The sequence below is a fragment of the Sminthopsis crassicaudata genome, chromosome 1 (genome assembly GCF_048593235.1).
Source record: "Sminthopsis crassicaudata isolate SCR6 chromosome 1, ASM4859323v1, whole genome shotgun sequence".
Classification (NCBI taxonomy): domain Eukaryota; kingdom Metazoa; phylum Chordata; class Mammalia; order Dasyuromorphia; family Dasyuridae; genus Sminthopsis; species Sminthopsis crassicaudata.
The window spans coordinates 705,540,959-705,549,772 of NC_133617.1; positions in this window are offsets into that span (position 1 = coordinate 705,540,959).

The following is an 8,814-nucleotide window of genomic DNA, read 5'->3' on the forward strand; positions in this document are numbered from 1 at the left end:
AAGCCCTTTGTGCCAATTATATTCATTTTTGCTGGGTAAGTTATTTGTGGCTATAAGCCTATAATATCCTTTGCCTTCTGGAATATCATATTCAAAGATTTTTGGTTCCATTATAGTGGTTAACTGCTAAATCACTTGTGATCCTGATTGTGGCTCCTAAGTACCTGATTTTTTTCTTTCTGGCTGCTTGCAGTAATTTTTTTTAAACTAGGGGCTCTGGATTTTGGTTCCTGGGAATTTTTATTTTGAGATTTCTTTCAGGAGTTGAACCAGTAGATTCTATTTCCCCTTTGCTTGCTGATTGTGAGAAATTTGAGCAATTTTCTTAAGATTTATTCAAGTATGATAGGTAAAGTTTTTTGGGGGTTGTAACTTTCAGGTAATACTGAAAGTACTTAAATTTGTTCTACTTAAATTTGTTTTTTAGGTCAGGTGTCTTACTTTTTTGATTTAATGTTTATTGAATGTAATTTAATTATTAAATTAATGATAATGTATTAATAGTTTAAATTTAATATTAAAATTTCTATTTTAATATTTCTTGTTGTCTTATAGTCCATTGGTTTTTAATTTTCAGGGAATCTGTTGCTAAGACAAGGTTTTATACCTCTTCTGCCAAACTGTTAACTCCTTTTTTAATTCTTTCTTCCATAGCTCTCATTTTTTTCAACTTTTTTCCTTTAGTATTCTCATTTCATTTTTTAAAATTAACTCTTTTTCAATATAGAGACAGGAAACTACAGATATGGAATGCTACATACTATTAGATACAATAAATGTGATAGTTGGTTTTACTTAATTGTTTGTTGTTGTTGCTGTTGCTGTTGAAAGGAGGAATCTATATGTGGAGAAAGGTTATCCAGCATTTCAATATGACTATAAAATGTATCAAAACAATACCTAATTTAAGAAAAAATCTTTTCTTGTGCCACACTGCTTAGCACTTCTTTAAACAAAGTGTTACTACAAATGATAATTTAACAAACATATTAAAACCAACCATTCAAATAAGTGCAGTCCCTTCAAAATAATCATCATAGAAGACTATACCCTTTTCCCCATTAGGATGCCACTTCCCACTGTGTCACAAATAATGGGAAATCTCTCTTTGGAAGCTGCCTGCAGCACTTTGAACACTTTAAAGCCTGTAGCTTTAAGTGTACTCAAAAGGTAGCAAATCTTCAAGGAGCAATTTTTGGACAAAAGTCATTTGGAGCCTAGCCTAGCAAATAGAATAGCAACTGGCCCTATAAACTGAGACTGATTATCTCAAGGGGATCATAAAGTGACCTCAGGACAATCCCCAAATAGGGGATTATTCCAAAATAATTTGATCTATTGTAGCTGCCCTGAAACAGAAGCCTAGCCTCTTAAAATAACTGGCTTGGAAGATAACACTCATTTGAGAAGGATTTAGTACATGAATATAATGATATATTGCTGTGTCATTTTAAAAATGAATATAAATAACACCAAGAAGCATGAGAAGACTCATAAATTGATGAAAAATGAAGTAACGGTATACACAATAAGAATGGAAAGGAAAAAAAACCTGAATACTGTGTGATTAGAGTGACCAATCTTAATCCTGAAGAAGAGATGAGAAAATATATTTTCTTCCTTCCATCTTTACAGAAGAGGGAGGGAGGGGGTTATGTGAACTGTGATCTATTATGAAGCTCAGCTGATGGGTTGATTTATTTTGCTGGACTTCTTTGTTTTTTCTCTTTCTTTTCTATTCTTCAAGATGTTATTCATGCACAGTACACTTGACTCAACCAATTATCTCTGAAGTGTTGTCAGTGGACCACTTATGTGTTCAGTGAAAGGATGCCCTCCAGACACTATCAAGGAGACAGGATCAGTGTAGGGTCAGCAGGGACATTCAGCCTTACACAGATATATTCAAAATCAAAATTCTCTTTTGATTTTGTTAAACTAATGAGGGTTTCATTTACCTGGCTCAAAATGTCTCTGTTACCTGTTAAAATACTAATATTTATGAAAGACATTATACTTTGTAACCACCACCAATGAATTTAGCAAACCATTAATAACTTTGTATCCTGTCCAACTGTTCGTTCATTTTTATAGATAAAGAAATTGAGATCCAAGAATGAAATGAAAGTCATACAGGCTATCTATATGATAAATCTAAGATCAGAAACACAGTGTCCTGATTCATAATCTAGTGGTCTTTCTGATGTATGGCACTGCCTCTTTATGGCATCATTAAACTTGATACCAGAATGCAGTAATATCTTGAGAGGGAAAGATATGAAGGAAAGGTACAGAACACAAGGTCTTCCCAGGAATTGGTGCTATATCCAAGCACACACCCTGGGAGATCAGGCCAGAGGCAAACTTCAGAGGGATGGGCAAATAGGCAGAGAGGGAGACACTGAAAGGAAGATGGGGGAACCCAGAAGTCATCTGTCAAGGCTAGCTCTTGAAACTAGTTAATATGATGGAGGAAATCCATGTCGATAAACATGGTAAAAGCCTGCCACCAAGTGATGGTGCTCTCTGAGATCTCAACTGCTACCAAGGAAGCAGAAACAGGCCCTGTCTTTACCCATCCCACAGATACACACTTTCCAAGACTTTAATGTGCAAGTCATTTCAGCAGATGCTAAGAATCTAAGATCACCCGAGGATACTTATAAACTAAATCCTCAAGCTTGGACTTAAAATCATAGGATTTAGGAGGGACTTTAGGACTCCTCTAGTCTAATGGCTTCGTTGTGCAAAAGAGGAAAGTGAGACTCTAGGAGATAAAATCAAATGCAAAAAAAAATCAGTGGGAAAAGGATTCTATACAAGAAGACTTGGGTTCAAATTCTGATTCTAATATCTACTGCCTGTGTAACCCTGAGCAAGTTACCAAGCTCCTCAGTAGCTGTTTAGTCTTCTGTAAATTGGGGGTAAGAATATGTGGAGTATCAATGTCATAGGGTGGTGGTTGTAATTAAAAAACTTTTTAAACCTTAATTATATAATTGAGAATTCAAAAAATCATTGATTAATTTAGAACTGAAAAAATATTAAATCTCATCTAGTCTAATCCCCTCATTTTACAAATGAGTAAACTGAGACCTAGAGAGGTTATGTAATTGACTAGTAGTGATAAGATACTCTCTTTGTAGATCCAAATAACACTCTCTTTAAAAATTTAACCAAGAAACTTCAACGCTTACTATTTAGGGAATTGTGCTGAAATTTAAAAATGGTTAAAGCAGACAAATAAAAGAATAGTACAGACAAGGGCAAAATCATCATGAAATAGAGTTGGCTTCCAGATTCCCAGCCTCCCCATTTGCCTTTTTTGCTACCTCCTAGAGAGAACTCCATTATATCTCCCCATACACAACCACCAGGAGCTTTCATAAACTATCTTCCTTCTCTATTATGACCTAAACTCAGGAAAAGCTCTGATGAACCAATAAACACTGAAGTGAAAAAGATTACTAGGCTCATGAGTGCTGCTTCACAAAGTGTAACCCACTGAAAAATATGTGCATTTTGAGGGTAACCTGAGATACTAAACCAAATAAACAAAGATCTAATTATGGCATTGTAAGCATCACAGAATCATAGGATTTTGGAAATAGAGATCATCTGTCCTTTTACAAATGAGGAAAGACAATGAAGTTTCTTTTCAAAGTCACAGTCACAAAAATAGACCAGAACTCCAGTTTTCCAACTCAATTCAGTTGACTTCAATAAGTACTAATTAAACATTTATTATGAGCCAATCACTGCCCCCCCAATTCATATATTTATTCATATTAATTTAAATACAAAAGAATAAAGAGAAGCGACACTAACTGGGAGGATCAGAAAAGGCCTGGAAAACTAGAGGTTCTGTGATGCAAAAGTGAGCTAGGAGGGAATTCCAGCCTATGTAAAGGAACAGAAATGGGAGAGAGAAAGTAAGCCAGTCTGACTCTTAAGGAAGTAATGTTGATCAGTCAACGAGTATTTATTAAGCACCTACTATATGCCCCATGCTATACTATGATGTAATATCCATCTATAAAGACAGGCAAGGGCCAGATTGTAAAGGACTCTGAATGCCAAACAGAAGAGTTTAGAGTTTATCTAAAGGCAAGAAGAAAAACCTAAAGTCCCATAAGCAAGGTCATATCAAGATCACACCTATACTTTAGGAATATTCTTTCAGTATCTGTGTGAAGGATGAATTGGAAAAGGGAAAATACTGGAAGCAGAAAGACCAATTAGGAGACTTCTGCAGTAGCTCATGGACATGGTGATGAGGACTTGGGTTATAGTGATGACTCACTGTCCCAGGGTTCCTTCCCTTCAACCATACCAGCAAACCAGCAGGAAAGTGTCATTTTTCAGATGAGGAGTCTTTCCTGGCTTCCCTAAAGTCATATCAAGTAAGCAACTACCTATCTGCCTATATGTGAGCCCAGCATTATAAGGAAGTACAGCCAAGCATGTCAAGTGAGTATTGGACATGTTTCCAAGTGGGAATGAAGAAGATGCTTCTCCAATTAGTATGCAGACCTTTTGGTCTCTTTTGGCTCATTCCTAGTGAGGCAAAAGTCATCATAAATCCTGCAACTTCTAACTTCTAACCACTTCCAGCAAAGAGATGAATGTTCAAGGATGTGTTCACCAAGTAAGTTCATGGTGTCTTTGGCCTATAAATCATCTAAAAAGCCTAAATCCACAAAAAGCTTAAATTAGTCATTTTGTATTTCACAAAGTCCTTCAAAATTCTCAGAATCTTGGAACCCAGAACTTCTTTGACTGTGAGCTTCTTGAAAACAGGTACTGCCTTTTGCCTTTCTTCATGTCTTTAGTGCTTAGCACAGCGTCTAGCATATTGTATGTATACTTGTTGACTTACCATTGACTGATTGACTCAAGCAATGGACTCCTGAAGGATAGAAGCAGTCCAGTGCAATAGAAAGTGTGCTGGATTTGTAGTCAACTCTAACATTTATTAAGCCTCTCCATATTTGTGCCTTGGACCCACTCTCTATATATGTATCCATATTTGACCTCTATGTGTATCCACTCTTGCAACAGATATCATTTATGGAATCAGGTGCCCCAGATTTTTGGAGAGAGTGTTCTATTAATATTTTTCTTACTATGCTAATTCATTAAATGCCTTTGCTTTGAATTAATTGCATCCTCTTATTGATTCTTAAGAGGAAACTTTTTAATGGGGGCTTTTTACTGTGGTTTTGAATAGATGATTCAGATTTCATCTTGACCTTGAGATAGCTTTTCCAGGGAATCTAGGTCTCTAGATATTACACTGGGAAATATGGTTGCTTTGGATGAAACTCTGTAATGGAAGACAGAGCTACCTCTAGATCTTAGGACCAAAGACAAAATCTCTCAGTGTCAGAGCCATTATAGGCACCAAAAGGTAACGTAAGGGCCTGAGTATTAAAGACCTTATTTACAAAGCCAAGGAGAGTTCTAAAGGAAGTTAATTGAAGTGAATGAAATCTTGAAAAGTTTAGCACTCAATTCATAGACCTAATTTTAGCCTGAGATGAAGAGACCAGAAAATAACTGCACAGAAACTGAAAAGAAACTAATTTAGAATACATAAGAGGAAGCAAAGTTCTCAAATTTCCTAAGAACCCATGAGACGATTATTGAAGAAATAATTAGATGTTATCCTGGGGAGAATGAAAGCTACATATGAAAAGGAGGAAAAGGAAAGATGTCAAAAAGTCATTGCTTGTTTCCAATACTTTTCTTTATATGGATTCAAGATACAAGAGTTAAGGCAAAAGAATAATACAACAATGAAAGGAAATGGCCATCAAATAAGATTGGGAAAATTCAAACTCATTCAGTTTGGTTTTGTGTTGCTGGAGTTTTTGTTTTTGTTTTTGTTTTTGTTTTTGTTTTTTAAACTGACTTCCCTTTAATGTTTAATGTAACTAAAAAAGACTTAGAAAAGATTTCATATAATATACAGGGTTGGTCCTCCGCAGAGGAGGAAGACAGCAATATGTCACTCTGCCCCAAATCTCTTCAATAATTACCTAAAATTTTAAGGGATTGGGAACTAGTTAACACAATAATCCATTATCAACCATTACTATTTTATCATTAATTAGTTTATCAGTCACTTGGCTGGGAAACTTTAGGTTTGAGAGAGGGTAAATAGGGAAGGGTTTCTAACATTGGCAGTCAGAACCCATTAGAAAGGGAAATTCATTAGCATGTTAGCTCTCTTTCTGGCCATTCTCTTTTTCTTGCCCCATATTATCACATTCCACCTTGAGCTTCCCTGTTTTTTGCTCTCCTTTCACATTCTCTCTCTGCAGCTCCAAAATGAAATGTATGGAAGAAAGTTAGAGTTTCATACAGATCCATGGGAGTCATAGACTACCTGGGGCATGAAGAAGTTTTAAAAAGAATTATGGCTGAGTCTCCCCCAAGATTGAGACAATAAATAAGGGGATAGATGCCTATCCATTCAAGGATGCTGCGGTCTCTAAGGGAGAGTCACAAACTGCCAGAGTGGTGCTTCCAAACATCTTACCTACTCTTTCCCTTTCATTTGACCTAAATCAATCTTCTCACAAAATGAAAAGTCATCTGAACCTTGGTATCTTCTGGTCCCAGAGTTGTAAAGAAAAGATAAAACAGTCCTAGTTTTATGGAATCAGAGGAGGATCAGAGATCTGGAAAGTAAAGATCTTCAGTCCTGCCCAGGGGAGCTATATCAACAGGCCCTATATTGGAGAAAGCAATTTGTCAGATTTTTGTTGCTGCTGGTCAGTTATTTCAGTAATGTCCCACCAACTCTGGGATCTTCTTGGCAAAGATACTCGAGTGGTTGGTCATTTCCTTCTCCAGCTCATTTTACAGATGAGGAAACGAGATAAAGTGACTGGTCTAGCTAGTAAGTGTCTGAGGCTGGATTTGAACTCTGGAAGATGAGTCAGCCTGACTCCAGACCAGGTATTCTACTCACTCCATCACCTAGCTGAGCATTCATCGGACTACAGAGCTAGATCAAAATGTGGATCATAGATGTCTAGCTACATAGAGGTCATTTAATTTGACCCCTTTATTTTAAAATGAGCGAACTTCGGCCCAAAGAGTTTCAATGACGTTGCCCTAGTTCACATGGACATTAAGTAACAGATCCAGAATTTAGAGCCAGATCTGACTCTAAATCTGCTTCTGTTGCTAGTGTAGCACATCTGAGGTGCATCTGAATTCCTCCGGCCTAAATCTGTAGGAAAATCCACGAACAGATTTTTCATCTATAATTTTGCTCCTGACTGGACTTGCCCACTATACCAACGAGTAGCCCAAGTTCCCAGGCCAGACATATACCCCATTAATCAGGGAAGTCATCCATTGCCCATTGGGATTCTTTGTGATTTTGGGTCGGTGAGATTCAATTCTCTAGAGTCTAATCAGTCCTGGCTAATGACGTTCTGTGACTTGAAGGCTGGGGCCCTTGGCACATAACGGAGCTAGCCCGAAAGGGCCAGGACGCCTTCAGTATTGCTGTAGTCCTTATGCTTGGCATCTCGGGCCTATTCTACTGAAGTAGAACACTAGCTAGACCAGTCACTATCTCGTTTGCCTCCATTTCCTCACCTGTAAAATGAGCTGGAGAAGGAAATGACCAACCACTCGAGTATCTTTGCCAAGAAGACCCCAGAGTTGGTGGGACATTACTGAAATAACTGAACAACTGTTGGTTTGGGTTTGGGTTTTTTGAGGGGAAGAGGGAAGAGCAAGGAGGGGACTTCTCATTTCCCCAATCTCAAGGCCTTGAATTCCTCCTTCAGCCCTATGTTCCTCTTCAAGCTCTTTCTCCTTCTGCAGACCTGGTTTCTTCTCTCAAAATCTATTCCTCTCAAAGAAGGCGTAATCTCGGCTCTAGGATGCTCTTGCACTACCCAAGTCTTGCCCTTTCAGATCTCGGTCTCCTTTTTAAATTCCAGCCCACCCTGAAATGCACATACACACACACAGACACCTCTCTTCCTTCACTATTAACTGGAATCATCTCCTTGTCGTTGCATTTTCCTAATGGCTCAGAATTTCCAATGTCCTAGGGTTTTTTCCACTTGTCAAATTCCGGGTGATTTGAGAATGCATTGGGGGGAGACAGCGTCAGAACAGAGGTGACCCACCTCCGAAGTATTTTGAGATATTTGAAACAGATAAAAATTTAATAACAAATGCAATAACAATTTGTGGTTTCCTAAGTTAATAAGCAGCCACAGATGCATTTCTGTTGGCGCCCGCGCGCCTTCATAAGATACAAGAAGCCGAGGATAAGGCGTCCGCCACCGTCAGCTGCAGAAGAAATGTCAGGACAGAACAGGCTTCTGCATACAACATTCTAGATCCGACCGAGTCAGGGGGGCTTATGGAAAATGATGTGGAGATCTGTGCCCGAGGAGTCCATGGGGTGGCTTGCCGGGCTCTGGGCGGCGCGGCGCCCCATGGAGGTAAGCGCTTGCTCGCCTGCTTTTAGCATCACGTTTTCAGCCCCTTCACTGTGGGTGGTAGCGGTATCCCGGGTTCAGAATTTGCATTCCCCAGGGGTTGAGGGCACTGGTGCTCAGAACCGTGGTTCAAACAAGACACAAGGGAAGAGGGGGCTTGGAATAGAGACACAAGAGAACACGGGCCCAGAGCATCATCGGGAGCGTTTCTGACTCTGCGGGCCGCAGGTTACGCGGCGCCCGCCCCACCACAGGCTGAGCACGGGAAAGGTGCCGCGCCGGGCTTCCCGGCGATGAATGTCCCCGGACAGCGCGGCTTCCCAAATAAGGGGCTCGC